The sequence below is a fragment of the Enhydra lutris genome, unplaced genomic scaffold (genome assembly GCF_002288905.1).
Source record: "Enhydra lutris kenyoni isolate GAN:26980312 unplaced genomic scaffold, ASM228890v2 scaffoldscaffold22, whole genome shotgun sequence".
Classification (NCBI taxonomy): domain Eukaryota; kingdom Metazoa; phylum Chordata; class Mammalia; order Carnivora; family Mustelidae; genus Enhydra; species Enhydra lutris.
The window spans coordinates 17,073,297-17,089,587 of record NW_019154106.1 but is presented as its reverse complement, the minus strand read 5'-3'; the positions used below and the strand labels follow the sequence as shown (position 1 = coordinate 17,089,587).

At 39.8% G+C, this 16,291-nt stretch overlaps 1 protein-coding gene across 6 annotated transcripts in view; it reads right to left on the bottom strand.

Moving 5' to 3' along the window:
• Nucleotides 1–16,291, bottom strand: part of LOC111149427 (autophagy and beclin 1 regulator 1) — a 176,429-nt gene that overhangs the window by 159,727 nt on the left and 411 nt on the right. The gene's annotated exons all lie outside the window — the stretch shown is intronic.

Genomic DNA, 16,291 nt, shown 5'->3' with positions numbered 1-16,291 from the left:
CTCTCTGTGTGTGTCAAATAAATAAATAAAATCTTTTTTAAAAAAAATCTTTAGGGGCGCCTGGGTGGCTCAGTGGGTTGAGCCGCTGCCTTCGGCTCAGGTCATGATCTCGGAGTCCTGGGATCGAGTCCCGCATCGGGCTCTCTGCTCAGCAGGGAGCCTGCTTCCTCCTGTCTCTCTGCCTGCCTTTCTGCCTGCTTGTGATCTCTGTCAAATAAATAAATAAAATCTAGAAAAAAAAAATCTTTAAGCACCAAGCAGAATGACAGGTATGGAACATTTTCTGCCTGGGATAATTCTGACAAATGCTCACTCTGCTAATGTACAGTAGCATTTAGTGAGAGTGAACACCAGAGTACAATACAGAAGTAGCATTCTGAAGAGACTGCACAAATGCAAGGTCTTCAGCAGCTATTCTAGGATCCCAACCCCCTCTGTGTCTCCTCCCTGGAACTATCCCGTAGGCCCAGAGAGGAAGAAAGGCTAAAAGATTTCTTTTCAGCAGAAAATTGCTAGAGGGGATAATTCTCCCACATAGTCAAGACACAGCAAACCAACTTCCTGAAAACATAGTCCTCCTTCAAGGAGAAGTGCAAAATGTACTGTCGATAATTTCTTAAGACATCCATTTTTGTAATAATTACTACCACTATTATTGACTGCTAATGTTTTATATAAGCTATCTCTAAAGCCCCCTTCTACGCTTCTCCCGTTTTACAAAAACCTGGCTCCACGTGTAATTGCTTGCCCATGATCAAACAGTGAGTACATGACAAAGTTGGTGTTCGAAGCTATAAAACTACTGCTCTTCCCACTTTACCAGGTCTTTCTATATTATCACATGCCAACAGGAGAGAGTCAATAAATTCAACACGTGTATTTAGGCAGATGCTATTTTCCACATATGTCTGCTGACTCTGAGCCAACATTTTTTTTCCATTTAGCATATTTGGAGGAAACTATACAATATGCCCAGCCCTATTATAGGTAACAGGGACAGAGAGGTTAAATAAACAAAAAACAGAACAGGCCTCCAACCTCCAAGAGCTTTCAGTCTCATGAGGAGTAGTCTACAACCACAGTATACTGTAACTATACAGCTCCCATACAGAAATGTGGGAACTACCCACAAGGAAGTACAAAGTGCTATGGGTTTGAAAAATCCAGCTATCCATCCAAAAGCAAATGAAAATCTTTCACACTAGCTTCCTTACAAGTGTTCTTAGTTTCAGTTCTGCCCTGATATATAACGTCCTTCCATACAAAACACTGCCTTGAGCATACTCAACAAGTATGAACAAAAGCTTGCCAGCTCATGTCAGCATAAAGCTTCTTCTCCAAAAATAATGCTGTAATTCTTTAAAATTTTGGCAATGAGGGGAGCCTGGGCAGCTCAGATGGTTAAATGACTCTTGATCCTGTCAGCTCAGGTCTTGACTTCAGGGTCATGAGTTCAAGCCCTGTACTGGGCTCTAAGCTGGGCATGAAGCCCACTTTAAAAAAAAAAAAAAATTAAATTAAATTTTGACAATGAAAATATCCTTAACCTTTTTGGTCAAATCATGGATGTACAGAGTTAAAAGTGAGTCAAGTCGTCATTTTGAACATAATATCTTAGAAAGTTAAATTCACCTGTCCCTTGTTACAAGCTTTACTAAGAGCAGCTCTAAGACAAAAGCCCAGGTTTCTCAATTCATTGTACAGGGTTCCTTTCCACGACTGCTTCTTTCTTTTAAGTCCAGTAAAAATGAACTTAACGAAGTAAATGTTTTTCTCTTTCTCTTTTTTAAAGATTTTATTCATTAATTTGACAGAGAGAGAGAGATCACAAGTTGGCAGAGCAGCAGGCGGGTTGGGGGGGAGAGGGGGGCGGCGGGGGGAAGCAGAGGCAGGGAGAGCAGGCTTCCTGATGAGGAGAGAGCCTGATTCGGGGCTCGATCCCCCGACCCTGAGATCACGACCTGAGCCAAAGGCAGAGGCTTAACCCGCTGAGCTACCCAGGCACCCCTCTCTTTTTTTTTAAGATTTTATTTGTTTATTTGAGAGAGAGAACAGGGCAGGGGGTGTGGGCAGAGGCAGAGGGAGGAGACTCTGCAATGAGTAGGGAGCCCAATGTCGACCACACAGGGCTCAATCCAAGAACCCCAGGGTCACAACCTGAGGGGAAGACAGACACTTAATCAACTGAGTCACCCAGGCGCCCCTGGTTTTTCTCTTTTCATCAGTAATTGACACATTCATGAATACATAAACATGCGCAGTTTAAAGACTATCAAAAATAAACATGCTGAACACCATGATGCGGTACATACAGAGGTAAAGGACTGCCTATCCTTGATATGGAAGAAGCTCTTCAAGCATTTGGGGGTGAAATGTCAATATATTCTTAAAAAAAAAAAAAAAGCCATCAACATCATCATCATCATCATCTTACCAACAGCTAGCATTTTAGGGGTATCCACTATGAGCCAGGCAACTCGCATCTTATTTCTGATCCTTAGAACCACTCTGGAAAGACAGGTGTTATCACTGCACTGCATATTTGCGATACCAGGCTGACAGAAGTATCCTCAAACCCCGTGGCTACCCCAGGGGCTGAGCCAGAATTCCATCTAGAGTGTATGTTCTTTTCCCACTATTCTACACTCCTCAAGGACAGAATAACTGCACTGCACATGTGGCTGGGACACCAAGTCACTTCAATTTCTGACATAATTTCCTGACTGGCAGTTATATAATTTAGCCATCTTTTCAATCTTCAGGTTATTTTCAATAATCTTCTTTCACGATTCCTCAGTGGTCTTCCAGGTTTTCTTTCTTTTCTTGAACAAACAGATACACTTTTTCCAAATGGAATCTTGTGTGAAACCACTAAAATATAAGAGATCAAAGAAGAGCTGCTCTGGTTTAAGCAGAGTGGGAGAACCAAAGCTCTTCCTGACTCTCACAACCACTCCTTAGACACCTCCAAAGAACACACTTCGCTGGCTCAGTCAGTAAAACATAGGACTCTGGATCTCGGGATCGTGAGTTCAAGTTCCATGTTGGGCAAGAAGTCTACTTATTTTTTTGATTTATTTATTTGAAAGGGGTGTTGGGCGTGCCTGCACAAGCAGTGGGGAGGGGCTCCCAGCTGAGCGTGAAGCCTGATCATGACTGTTAGGTCATGACCTGAGTCATGATACTCAACTGACAAAGCCACCCAGGCACCCCAAACCTACTTAAAAAAAAAAAAAAAAAAAAATTTTTTTTAATTAATTAAGTTTTAAAAAGAAGTGACAGTATAAAAAAAGAAAAACACTAGGGGCGCCTGGGTGGCTCAGTGGGTTAAAGCCTCTGCCCTTGGCTCGGTTGTGATCCCAGGGTCCTGGGATCGAGCCCCATGTAGAGCTCTCTGCTCAGCAGGGAGCCTGCTTCCTCCTCTCTCTGCCTGCCTCTCTGCCTGCTTGTGATCTTTGTCTGTCAAATAAATAAAATCCTTAAGCTGAGCTGAAACCTTCTCAAAAAAAAAAAAAAAAAAAAAAAACCACTAATTTAAAACAGAAGACTCTAACTTCTCCATCACAGCTTTGCCATTCACCATGTGTATAACCTTTGGCAAGAAAAAGTTTCACTTTTTCCTGTCCTTTACAATAGAGATATCACCACCCACTTTATAGGTTTGTTAAGAATATTACAAGGAGAAACAAATACAAAATTCGCAAAAGTTGGCTCCCTGCAGAGGTAACAGTTGTTGCCAATTCAAGAAAGCTCAATAAATATACTTGGTGATATTTTTGGTAGCAGAGAAGTGAAAAAGTAAATGCTCCCATACATCAACTAAAATGAACATAATAAATCCATTAAACCTACCTGCCAAGGCAATACCCCTTCCAAGTTAGCTTCCCAGTCAATGACCCATGGAGCTCAAAACATGATTTTGATAATAGACAAGAGATCCCTTATGAGATACTTCAACGTAAACTCTAAGTGTCAGGTGAATGTGTTAATGTTCTCTAACTTTGGCATTTCCTAAGCTGAGCATTTAAACTGGCAACTTAATACTGCATTTAATGAGTATTTTTATGTTTATGTTCTACAACAGAATCTAATGTTTATTTGCCCAGCTTCTGGGCTTCTTTTTCTTCAAGCACTAAAAAACAAAAATACATTTATGTGTGTTCACCTTCACGGAAGCAATTTTAACCCAGCCCTTCCTAAATAGTCATTAAGAATCTACTACCTTGGGCGCCTGGGTGGCTCAGTGGGTTAAGCCGCTGCCTTCGGCTCAGGTCATGATCTCAGGGTCCTGGGATCGAGTCCCGCGTCGGGCTCTCTGCTCAGCAGGAAGCCTGCTTCCCTCTCTCTCTCTCTCTCTGCCTGCCTCTCTGTCTACTTGTGATCTCTCTCTGTCAAATAAATAAATAAAAAATCTTAAAAAAAAAAAAAAAAGAATCTACTACCTTAGTCTGTTACTGATACTATGTTGCCATCTCTACATGTATAAGAGGAGACCAAACCAATTTTTACAGGAAAAGACTGTAAATCCTAATCTAGACACAGCCAACAATTCTCAAATCACACACTCTATGGAAGCTGCAGATGCTGGCTTTGATCCCTATGGTTTAGGAAGAATCACAACAGTAATACATCACACAGCTATGAAAAGACTTGTTTATGATAAAGAACACATCCCTAAGCATTCAACCCGGCAGCCAATAAGATTCCGAATACTAATCTTCCATTTTACCAGGAGACCTTGAGCAATTTACCGACTCTCTACTGATTATTTCTTCATAAAGAAAATGAAAATATACTTATTACAATGCCAGAGATACCATTCTGATTAACCATCAAACAACTATGTACTGGGGTTACCGGGGACCTCAGCAAGTCACCTTTCTCATCTCCCTCATTCCTTAACAAGCCCACACCTACATCATCCTAGAAAGATAGTTACTAAGTCTTTGAAGAATGTATTTCATAACCTTCCTTGGTAGTAATCCAGTATCTTGTTGTCAGGAAGTTCTTTCTAATTTGTAATCTATATTCCTTCTGCTGCAATTAAAACACATTCCCTCTTGTTTTCCATGGAAAAAGAACATCTGCCTAATACCACCTGAACAATATCCCTTCAGGAGATTATAAAATATAGGAGGCCCATTTTAAAAGCTTCATGTAAATGCGACATGGCTTTCAATGGGTCATCTTAGACAAAGAACATGATTAGGAGTCTTAAATTCCCAGTTCCATCACCGACTTGCTCCGAAGATAGGAAGTTAAAACCATGCAGATGCTGTACCTCAATTACTCCATCAGTAGAATGCAAATAATAAAACCGGTATGTTAGGCAAATTCAGTTCCTCAAGTTAAACATAAAGGAAAGAGAGTCTCAATCCCAATCTAAGGCTAGCCAGCAACTCTCAAATCACACACTCTGTGGAAGCTGCAGATGCTGGCTTGATCTCTATGGTCTGGGAAGAATCACAATAATACGTTATCAGATAGCCCTGCAATTACACTCCTGTGTAGATACCCAAAACAACTGAAAACAGGCACTCATACATGCATGTTTATAGTAGCTCTTTTTTTTTTTTTAAGATTTTATTTATTTATTTGACAGAGAGAGAGATCACAAGTAGGCAGAGAGGCAGACAGAGAGAGAGGAAGGGAAGCAGGCTCCCCGCCGAGCAGAGAGCCCGACTCGGGGCTTGATCCCAGGACGCTGGGATCATGACCTGAGCCAAAAGCAGAGACTTTAACCCACTGAGCCACCCAGGCACCCCTACAGTAGCTCTTATTCATATCCAAAAGGTGGAAACAGTCCAAATGTTCATCAATGGATAAATGGACAGATTATTGGTATATACATACACAAAAGGTTACACACCATTATGATTCCATTTTTTTTATATATTTATTTATTTGACACAGAGAGAGAGAGAGAGAGCACAGCGGGGGAACAGCAGGCAGAGGGAGAGGGAAAAGCAGGCTTGCCAAGCAGGGAGCCCAATGTGGGGCTCGATCCCAGGCATGACCTGAGCCTCAGGCAAACACCTAACCACTGAGCCACCCAGGTGCCCCTGTGATTCCATGTATATAAAATAGCCAGAATAGGTCGATCCATAGATACAGAATGCAGATTACTCCTTTCCAGGGCTGGAGGAAGGAGGGAAATAAAAAGAAATCACATAACGGAAGAGGTTTTACTTCGAAATAATCAAAATGTTTTGGAACTAGATAGAGGTGGTGGTTTCACAACACTGTAAATGTACTAAACACGACTGAATTGTTCACTTTAAAATGGTTGATTTTGGCAGGGCACCTGGGCGGCTCAGTCGGTTAAGTGTCTAACACTTGGTTTCAGCTCAGGTCATGATCTCAGGGTGGTAAGATCGAGCCCCGTGTCCTCCTGCTCCACTGAGGAGTCTGCTTGAGATTCTCTGCCTCTCCCCTTCCTTGGCCCCTCCTCCCCCCACTTACAAGAACGAGTGTGCTCTCTAAATAAATAAATAAATAAAAATCTTTAAAAAACAATGAAAATAAATTTTAAAAATAAAATGGTTAATTTTGTGTATGTGACTTTGACCTCAATAAATTTAATTATTTTTAAAAGATTTTATTTATTTGTTTGACAGAGACACAGCAACAGAGGGAACACAAGCAAGGAGAGTAGGAGAGGGAGAAGCAGGCTTCCCCAGAGCAGGGAGCCTGATGCCAGGCCCAATTCCAGGACCCTGGGATCATGACCTGAGCTGAAGGCAGCCACTTAATGACTGAGCCACCCAGGCACCCCTATCTCAATAAATTAAAAAAAAAAAAAATGCTAGAATACTGATGGGAACAATATCCATTAAATGTTTAGCCCTTCCCAGGAAAGTCATCATATAAAATTCCAGGCAGACTGGTAGCAAAAATGTTTTCTATTATCTCTATTAGATTCTAAGCAAAGAATATGTAAATGAGAAACAAATAAAGTCTAGAATCACAGTTATACAGTATTCTATATGACAATAAGAGCCAACAAATAAGCAAATGAGTAAAAAGATAAATAACCAAGCACATCAGCTAATTAACTATAGCAACAATGGCCATAGAAAGCAACAAGAAAAAATAAAGGTAAGGAATGAATTTTAAAAGCCAGTAATACCAAAATACAAAGACGCATTAGGTAGGGAGGTAAAAACAGAGAAGCTAATGATAGCAAAGTTAAAAAGGACATACACCCTTAAATTCCAAGGCCACAAATAAAGACCAAGAGAATCTCTACTCTTGCCATTTTGCAGTTATCCTCATTCCTTAACCTCTTTCTTTCTCTTTAATCCAACCTCTTGCCAAGATACCAAGGCTAGGCTGTCAAGGAGGAAAAAAAAATGTATTGTTCCTATTGTCATATCACTTCCTTTTAAAGTATTACTTTTTATGGGGAGACACACATGTTAACTACCAAAATGTAGAGACCACCTACTTCCTCCTTTCCCACTTTTTAAATTCACTTCAGTGTGGCTTCTGGCCCTACATCCCTCCAACACTGTTCTTTTTTTTTTTTTTTTTTTTAAGATTTTTATTTATTAGAGAGATTGATCGAGAGAGAGCACAAGCCAGGGCAGAGGAAGAGGAGAGGGAAGAGCAGACTCCCCACCGAGCAGGGAGCCCTGATGCGGGACTAGATCCCAGCACCTTGGGATCACAATCCGAGCTGAAAGAAAATGCTTAACCTAACCAACTGAGCCATCCAGGCACCCCCAACACTGTTCTTGTTATGCTCATCAATGATCTTTGTGTTGCTAAATCCAAAATACACAGGCAATCACTTTCTTCTTGAACATGTTCCTCTCTCAGTTTCTGAGATTTCCTATTAAATGTCCTATTGCTTGATTAGGAACACTCTCCTGTTAGTCTACACATCCATTCCCTCTAGGTAATCTTGGCGATTCTCCTTGACTGTAAACACCACCTGTCTACCAAGAGCATCCGGATTTACCGCCAGGGCCCCTTCCAGCATCACTCAAAGGCTCCTTGCTTGATGTCTCCACTTGTATGTTCTCAACAGACAACTCACATTCAACATGACTAAAGTTGAGGTCTTCACTCTACTTTCCAACTCTAGTCAAAATCTGCTCCTTCTCAAATGTTTCCATCCCAGAAATGGCAACTTCATCTACCCAGAGGCTCATGCCATAAATTTGGGAATCATACTAGACTTTTCCCTCCTCCCACATACCCAATCCATCATTAAGTCTTGCCTGTCCTAATTCTAAAATATCTATTGCATCTTTAAAAACAATAATAATAATAATAATAATAATGTCTATTGACTCTTTCTACTTCCTTCCATCTCTATTTTCTAGAGCCTAATCCAAGTCATGATCATCTTTTGCCTGGACCACAAGTAAGACATCTTTTTTTTCTTTTTCTTTTTTTTTTTTTTATAAGTAAGACATCTTAACTATCATACTTCTCCCAATTCTCTTCCAAATTTTCCACAATTTCCAAAATTTTTTCCACAAATTTCTAATATTTTCCACAATGTACCCAGAGCAATTTTAAAAATCATGTACTGGGTCATAACACTCATGCTTAAAATCTTCCAAGGCTTCCAGTTTTACTTAGGAAAAAAATCCAAAATCCTTAACACAGTTGTCCCTATGTCTCTATCCTCATCCTAATGCCCATCTTCTTCCTTCCCCACTGCTCACTGTATTCCAGCCACACCAGTCTTCTTTCAGCTTCTCAAATGGGCCGAGTTCCTTCCCACCTTAAGGCTTTCATACATGTGTATTCCCTTTACCTTCCCCTTTCATCCTTCTAGTCTCTGCTTAAATATCACTTCTTCAGAGAAACCCTCCCCAAAGCTCCAATATAATTCAAGCTCCTCTACTATGATCTCTTTTTTACTTTTCCATCATAGGACTTGATACACTTTGCAATTACACAATTATTGATGTATTTTTTGTTTATGGTCTCTCTCCCCTTTGGACTACAATCTCTGTAAGGGCATGGACAGTGTCTATTTTTTTTTAAGATGTTATTTATTTATTTGACAGAGATCACATGTAGGCAGAGAGGCAGGCAGAGAGAGAGAGGGGGAAGCAGGCTCCCCGCTGAGCAGGGAGCCTGATGTGGGGCTCGATCCCAGGACCCTGAGATCATGACCTGAGCTGAAGGCAGAGGCTTAACCCACTGAGCCACCCAGGCGCCCCAACAGTGTCTATTTTTATCACACTAGTCTTCATAAAGTGGTAGTAGTTTAGAGAGTTTAGAATTGTTTAAACTAGTTTAGAATCAGTATAATTTAGGGATTAAGAGCAAAAGACTATGGAGCCAGACTGCTTGGATTCCAATCCTGGTGCTGCCACTAACTACCTGGAAGACCTTGGGCAAACTGCTTAACCTACCTGTGCCACATCTCCAAATCTATGAAATGGGGATAATAAAAGTACCTACACCACAAAACTATTGGAAGAATAAAAAGAATCAATGATAAAGCACGTGGTATGGTACCTGGCACAAAGCACTTCAATAAGCACTGGTTCTGATCAGCTCTGATTATGATATCCATAACACTTAACACAGTGGTGGACATTCAATAAACATTTACTGAATGAATGAATGAATGAATGAATAAAACAAGACTCCACTATAATCATTAAATAGGTTTTTAAAATGACAGAGCAGGAATATTACAGAGACATCAGAGAGGAAAACAAAAATAGTTAAGACAAAGACTGAAGCCACCCACAACTTAAAATGGCATGAAGGGACAGGAGTAATAAAAAAGCTAACTCCACTGGATTCCCAGTCTTCCCCACTATATGTAACATATATTGCCTCTTCCAGAAGTTTACCTAACGTGATTGGGTAGCTTTGATTTTTCCCTAAATATCACTTTTTTCTGTGCCTTAAGCCAACTTCTTCCAAATACTTCAAGCACTAATCACAGTTCAAATAGATGGTAAAATTTAGATGCTAAAAATTTTCTACCTGTTTTGCAAAGAAATGTTCTTCTATTCCTAAAATAGTCTGGCCTGTTTTACCACACATATTACAGAATCCTCAAAATCTTGCCATTTCTCTTCTATTTGGAATTCTTTCAGACACTGTTGCTTTCTAGGTTTCTCTTTCCCAGTAAAGATGCATCCTCTAATTTGAAGCACACTTCAAATTAAAGGAAGGACAAATATGCTGTTTTAAATTCTTATTCCCTTTTCAAATTTTTTTCAAAAGATACTAAACTTCAATCTAAGCATCACTATTATTTGTTCTTGTTTGGGGGAACATATAATTTTATCATGCTACAATAATAATATTGAAAATGACAACAGCTGTCATATATAGCGCTATCTGCTGTTCTAAATGCTTTACATATATTAATTCATTCAGTTCTCACAACCGTATGGTATTCTACACATGAGGAAAGGCACAGAGAGGTTAAGTAACTTGCCCAAGTTGCAGAGCTAGTAAATAGTGCCCCCGGGATTTGGACTCAGACTGCCTGACTCTAAGAATCAGTGCCACTAGACTGTTATTCAAGAGTCTGGAAAGACATGTTTTTCTACCCTGTTTTCACTGGTCAGCTAGACTGAACTACTCCAATTCTCTCCCCAAATCAACAGGCATATTAATCCTGTGCAACTCAGCAAAATCTCAAATGTTTCATGTCCTAAACATACACACCTAAAACAAAGCAATTTTAGTTCATGGGAGAGTGAATAAATATCCTGGGAAGCAGAAATAAATAAATGATGAAATCATGAAATGTGAAATTTGCCTCAGTTAATTCTACAGATAGAAATATAATTCCAATAAGCAACAGTAAAAAAAAAAAAAAAAAAACCCACTACAAAATACTTGTAATATCTTGGAAGAAAGGTACCAAACAAGACTGTATTATTGTATTGTATATATTGTATTATACATTGTATTATTGTTTACATATACTCAGCAGTAGCCTACACATTCCCTCTCTCAATTTCAAGACAATCTTTCTAGGTTTTTCCCCTCATATAAGGCTTAGAACTTCAGCTTAGTCCCTGCTACAAATAAACCTGAAGGCATGTATCCAGTGTTCAAATTCATTGAACTCAACTTCCAAAGAACAATTATTTTGGAAAAAACTAATAAATGAGAACCAATTAAACTCAGATCACATTAGAAGCAAAAAAACTCATTAGCCGAGCATGCTGGACATTTCTAAGCCACAGTCATCCTTTATTACACCAAATCCAGTGTCACAGGACGAGAAGTAACAAATATTGCCAGTAGCTATCTTAAATGAAGACTTCCATTTTGACGGCACCAAGAGAACCTTAATTTACTGAATCATGACCTGTTGTGATTACAACTTTTTGAGGGCATTAAGGATGCCATAACCAAAGAATCTAATCCCTGTGAACACCCAGTGCCCTCCTCACTCCTCATCTCTCTGTCAGCCCCCATTTGTTTCTTTCAGAGCACAGCCTAAATTTCAATCATTTAGCAGGTACCTGGTCAACTCTGCTCCCCACTGGAATACACTTGGTAAGAGCAAGGACACTCATGTCTACCTTTGTATCCCAGCATCTAATGAGCATTCAATAAATATTTGCTGATGAACAAAAGTCTGAAAAGGTAAGGGTTGAAAAAGAGTCACAATCTGGGTGCCTGGGTGGCTCAGTCGATTAAGTATCTGCCTTCAGCCCAGGTCATGATCCCAGGGTCCTGGGATCGAGCCCCACATTGGGCTCCCTGCTCAGTGGGGAGTCTGCATCTCCATCTGCTGCTTCCTCTGCTTGTGCTCTCTCTCTCTCAGATAAATAAATAAAATCTTTAAACAAACAAACAAAATAAAAAAAAAAAAAGAAAGAAAAGAAAAAGTCACAGTCAAGAAATAATTCCCACAGGTCTGTGAGGAACATAGTATCTTAGGAAACAACATAAGAACAGTACTCATTGAAGAAATGAACAAGTTTGGGTGGAGAAGTAGAGATTATCAACCCCAAGAAGAGACAGAGAACAAAATGGAAAAGATACTAATCTACAGATGCACAAGCAAGACTAACTGGAAGAGAGGGGGTAAATATTCTCAGGCTCACCTCCTAAACATGCGGCACCTAAAACTTGTCTTTCACTAGCACTTCCAGGCGCTCATGCCTTTCCACCTGCATGTTAGTAAGCTCCTCCCATGCTGCTTTAACGTTTGACACCTCTATCCTCCATGACTATCAGGCAGAATGCTGACAGTCCAAGAACCTAGATGACATCTACTTGTTGTTGCTGTAAGACAGCACAGCAGTTAACATGGGAACAGCACTTTATCTTTTTTAAAGCAGCTTCATGTACTTTTTCTCAACAGAAGTATTAGGACAGAAGTATATTCTTTCCCATTCTTTAAATACAGATTCAAAAAAGACTCAAAGCTTTGGATTTAAATACCAGCTCTGCTACATACTTGCTGTGTGATCTTGGTCAAATTATTTACATTCTCTGAGTTCAGTATCCACTGGGAAAATAATATCCACCTTAAAGACCTGCTACGAGTATTGAATGAGATAATACATGTAAAGAACATGACACGGCAAATGCCCAATAAAGGGCAGTAACCTTCCCTATGGCCTCCTTAAATAATTTGAACAGGATTTCTCGGCTAAGGAAGCTCATGAGCCTAGGACTTAAACCCAGGTCTCCTGATTCCTTAATCTGTTTTCTTCTTATCACATCACTCTGGCAGACTGCCATACTACTGGACACATAAATACATTCTGACAATAACTGATTAACAAAATCTTTATCTGTCAATAACTAATTTTAGCTTTGCAAAAAGGGAAAAAATAGACCTAATTAATTAGGGGGAAGAAGGGGTTTGAAAATATAAAATATAAATTATCCCCAAACCACAGGACAGGTTGTATCATAGTAATTCTGTACAAACAGAAATTATGACAAGAAACAGAAAGTTCTCTCTGGGGTTATGAAAAACAATTAGAGAAAGAAACAAGAATGACTATGATCAAAGGAACGTAAGGGTTTTGTGTTTTGTTCTGTTTTGTTTTGTTTTTTTGGTAAGCCAAACCACTGGACAAAAAGATCTGCATCCCATTCCAAGATAACTCTATCAAGGCCGAGACACATCTTTAAAAAAAGAGAGCTCGGGTGCCTGGATGACTAAGTCAGTTTAAGCAACCAACTCTTGGTTTCGGCTCAGGTCATGGTCTCAGGGTTGTGAGTTCAAGCCCCATGTGGTAGGGCTCCACACTCAGTGGGGAGTCAGCTTGAGATTTTCTTCCTCTCCCTCTGACCCCCTCCTCCGTGAGTGTGCGCTCTCTCAAATAAATACATAAATCTTTAAACATAAATTTTTAAAAATTTAAAAATGGATACCTGGATGGCTTAATCTGTTAAGCATCTGCCTTAGGCTCAGGTCATGATCCCAGGGTCCTGGGACAGAGCCCCACATCAGGCTCCTTGGTCAGCAGGGAGCCTGCCCCTCCCTCTGCCTGCTGCTCCCCCCTGCTTGTGTGCGCCCCCGCTCGCTCTCTCTGACAAATAAATAAATAAATAAATAAAATCTTTTAAAAATTTGTTTAAAAAATTAGGGACGCCTGGGTGGCTCAGTTGGTTAAGCGGCTGCCTTCGGCTCAGGTCATGATCCCAGTGTCCTGGGATCGAGTCCCATATCGGGCTCCTTGCTCGGCAGGGAGCCTGCTTCTCCCTCTGTCTCTGCCTGCCTCTCTGCCTACTTGTGATCTCTCTCTCTCTCTCTCTCTGACAAATAAATAAATAAAATCTTAAAAAAAAAAAAAAGAACTCTATAAAAAAAAATTTGTTTAAAAAATTAAAAAATAGAGACCTCAGTCTGCTAACAATAAAACTTTTTTTCCAATTCCTCTCGGGGCAGGATAAACAGGACTAGTGAGATAAGATGTCAACAAAAACTATCAACATTCATGAAGACCCTTTAAGATCATAAATGTTTGGATTCAGTATTAATAAAGAGCAGAAAGGGGCATGATCAAAAAATAAAAGTTTTGGGGCACCTGGCTAGCTCAGCCAGTAGAACATGCAATTCTTGATCTCAGGATCATGAATTCAAGCCCCACATTGGAAGTGGAGCTTACTTTAAAAAAAAGAAAAGAATAAAAGTTTCATAAGTTTCCTAACACGTGTTGAAAATATTTTGAGAATTATACAGTATAGGGGCACCTGGGTGGCTCAGTGGGTTAAAGCCTCTTCCTCGGGTAACGATCCCAGGGTTCTGGGATTGAGCCCGGCATCGGGCTCAGCGGGGAGCCTGCTTCCCCCTCTCTCTCTGCCTGCCTCTCTGCCTGCTTGTGATCTCTGTCTGTCAAATAAATAAATAAAGTCTTTAAAAAAAAAAAAGAATTATACAGTATAAGAAGAAGTTATTACAGTTAATAAAAATAACCAATTGTTTTCAAATGACATATATAACTAATCTTTTCCAAGAGACAGACAAAACTTCCAGGAATAAGTTCTAGAAGATATTCAAAGAAGTTCACATCTTTCATAATCCCCAAGAACTTTCTCACTAAAAGAGAAGACAGAACAATTAAATCATATTCTGAACCCGTAAATTTCTGAAAAGAAATACCAGAAGAGAGCCTCATCTGACACTGACAGAATAGCACAAGATTTAACCAAAAAAGGTAAATAGTGGAGTGAATTTCTCTCATAAAACAGGACAGAAGCTGATCAGAAGCTCTATCCCTCTAACTCTACCACCAGCACCACAACCAAATTTCTTGTCTTCTTCAATCCAGCTTAAACCTCTGCTAATTATTTCCTACAGAAACATAACAAAATGTTCCTAACATTTTTTTGTGACACTCATAGAAACTCCATCTATTATTTAGCATTAATTAGGAGCTGCTGCAATACGACGCTAACTATAAATTCTATGCAGAATCAATCCCCAGGAGATAATGTCACTTCCTTCTCTAAATTCTTTCTTCTGTTATAAATTTCTCTCCTACCACAAAAACTTTTCCAGAGAGCACACATTCTTAGCCTAACTTCCCAATGTAGACTCGCCACAGTCTGGTGGCTCTTCATTAAACCCTTTCTGGAAGTACCGAGATCCTGATATCTAGGAAATCACTCATAATCAAGGGCCCTACATTTAAATATTGCTGACCTCAAAAAAAAAAAAAAAAATTAGAGGAACAATAATCTTTCCAAAACTCATCAGAATTCTAAAACTGTTTTTAAAAAAAATAGACTTGTATAGTTTCCACCTAAGAACTAGAAATTTAGTCTATTTTCTCTTAAAACCACTGTCCTACTGATTCTACATACTATGCAAATACTTATTCAACCTAGAATGACCTCTAGTCTGAATATTTCTTTTTTCAACAAAGAAGCTACACAAATTAGGATGGAGACACTGAATCCAATGAAAATAAAATGAATAAGAACACTTAGTCCCTCCCCCCCCCCCAAAAAAATGGAGCTGCCGGAATTTTAACTTTCTATTTAAATATATCAATATTTGAATGATTCTTACACACAACCTGTTTAACTCTAGTATATGCATAACTAAACCACTAGTCAAATAAAACTGTTCCAAAGGCAACTCCTTGGGTTTCTTCTGGATTCTTCCTAGAAAGCAAACTCTCAAGACAAATATCTGATTTCAAAATCTTGACCATCCTGTCGGACATTAACCACTTAACACCATAGTTGGAAGACTTTCACTGAGAATAAGCTGAGGGGAAGAAGAAATAAGTATCAACCAGAAAGCAAACTGGACAGCAAACGAAATTTTCTATCAAGAAACAAAACTGTCATTGCTATTCTCACGAAAATGATGCAGACTTTGACAAGCAAAACCAGCATGCTCTCTTCACTTATGAAGTACCAGTGACAGAATCTCATTATCTAGGTAGGAAGGATCACAAACGATAAGTCACTGTGTGCATAAAGGGATAGGTAAACAGAAAAACAACAACAACAACAACAACAACAACAAAAAAACCGAACTTGTAAATGACAAAAAGCAGACTTAAGGTGCATTTAAAGATCTGCTGGGGACATGGGGAAAAGTCAAGTACCAGAGCTCAGTCTCAGTTTCCCTACTCCAAAAAAGCAAGAACATGACACTTCGCTCCGAGTAACCAGGGGGCCATGTTGCACTTGCCTCCACCTATTCAAAGGTCCCTTCAAAGGCCGGACTCAGACGGGGTCCCCAGCGCAATTGAGTCATGACACCCGGAGCCTTGGGGGTGGGAAGGCGGGAGGAGAAACGGAGGGTCAAAGCGCGTAAAGCTCTATCTGTTCCTGGAAAGCGATTTTCCCCCCACACCAGGGGTGCCAA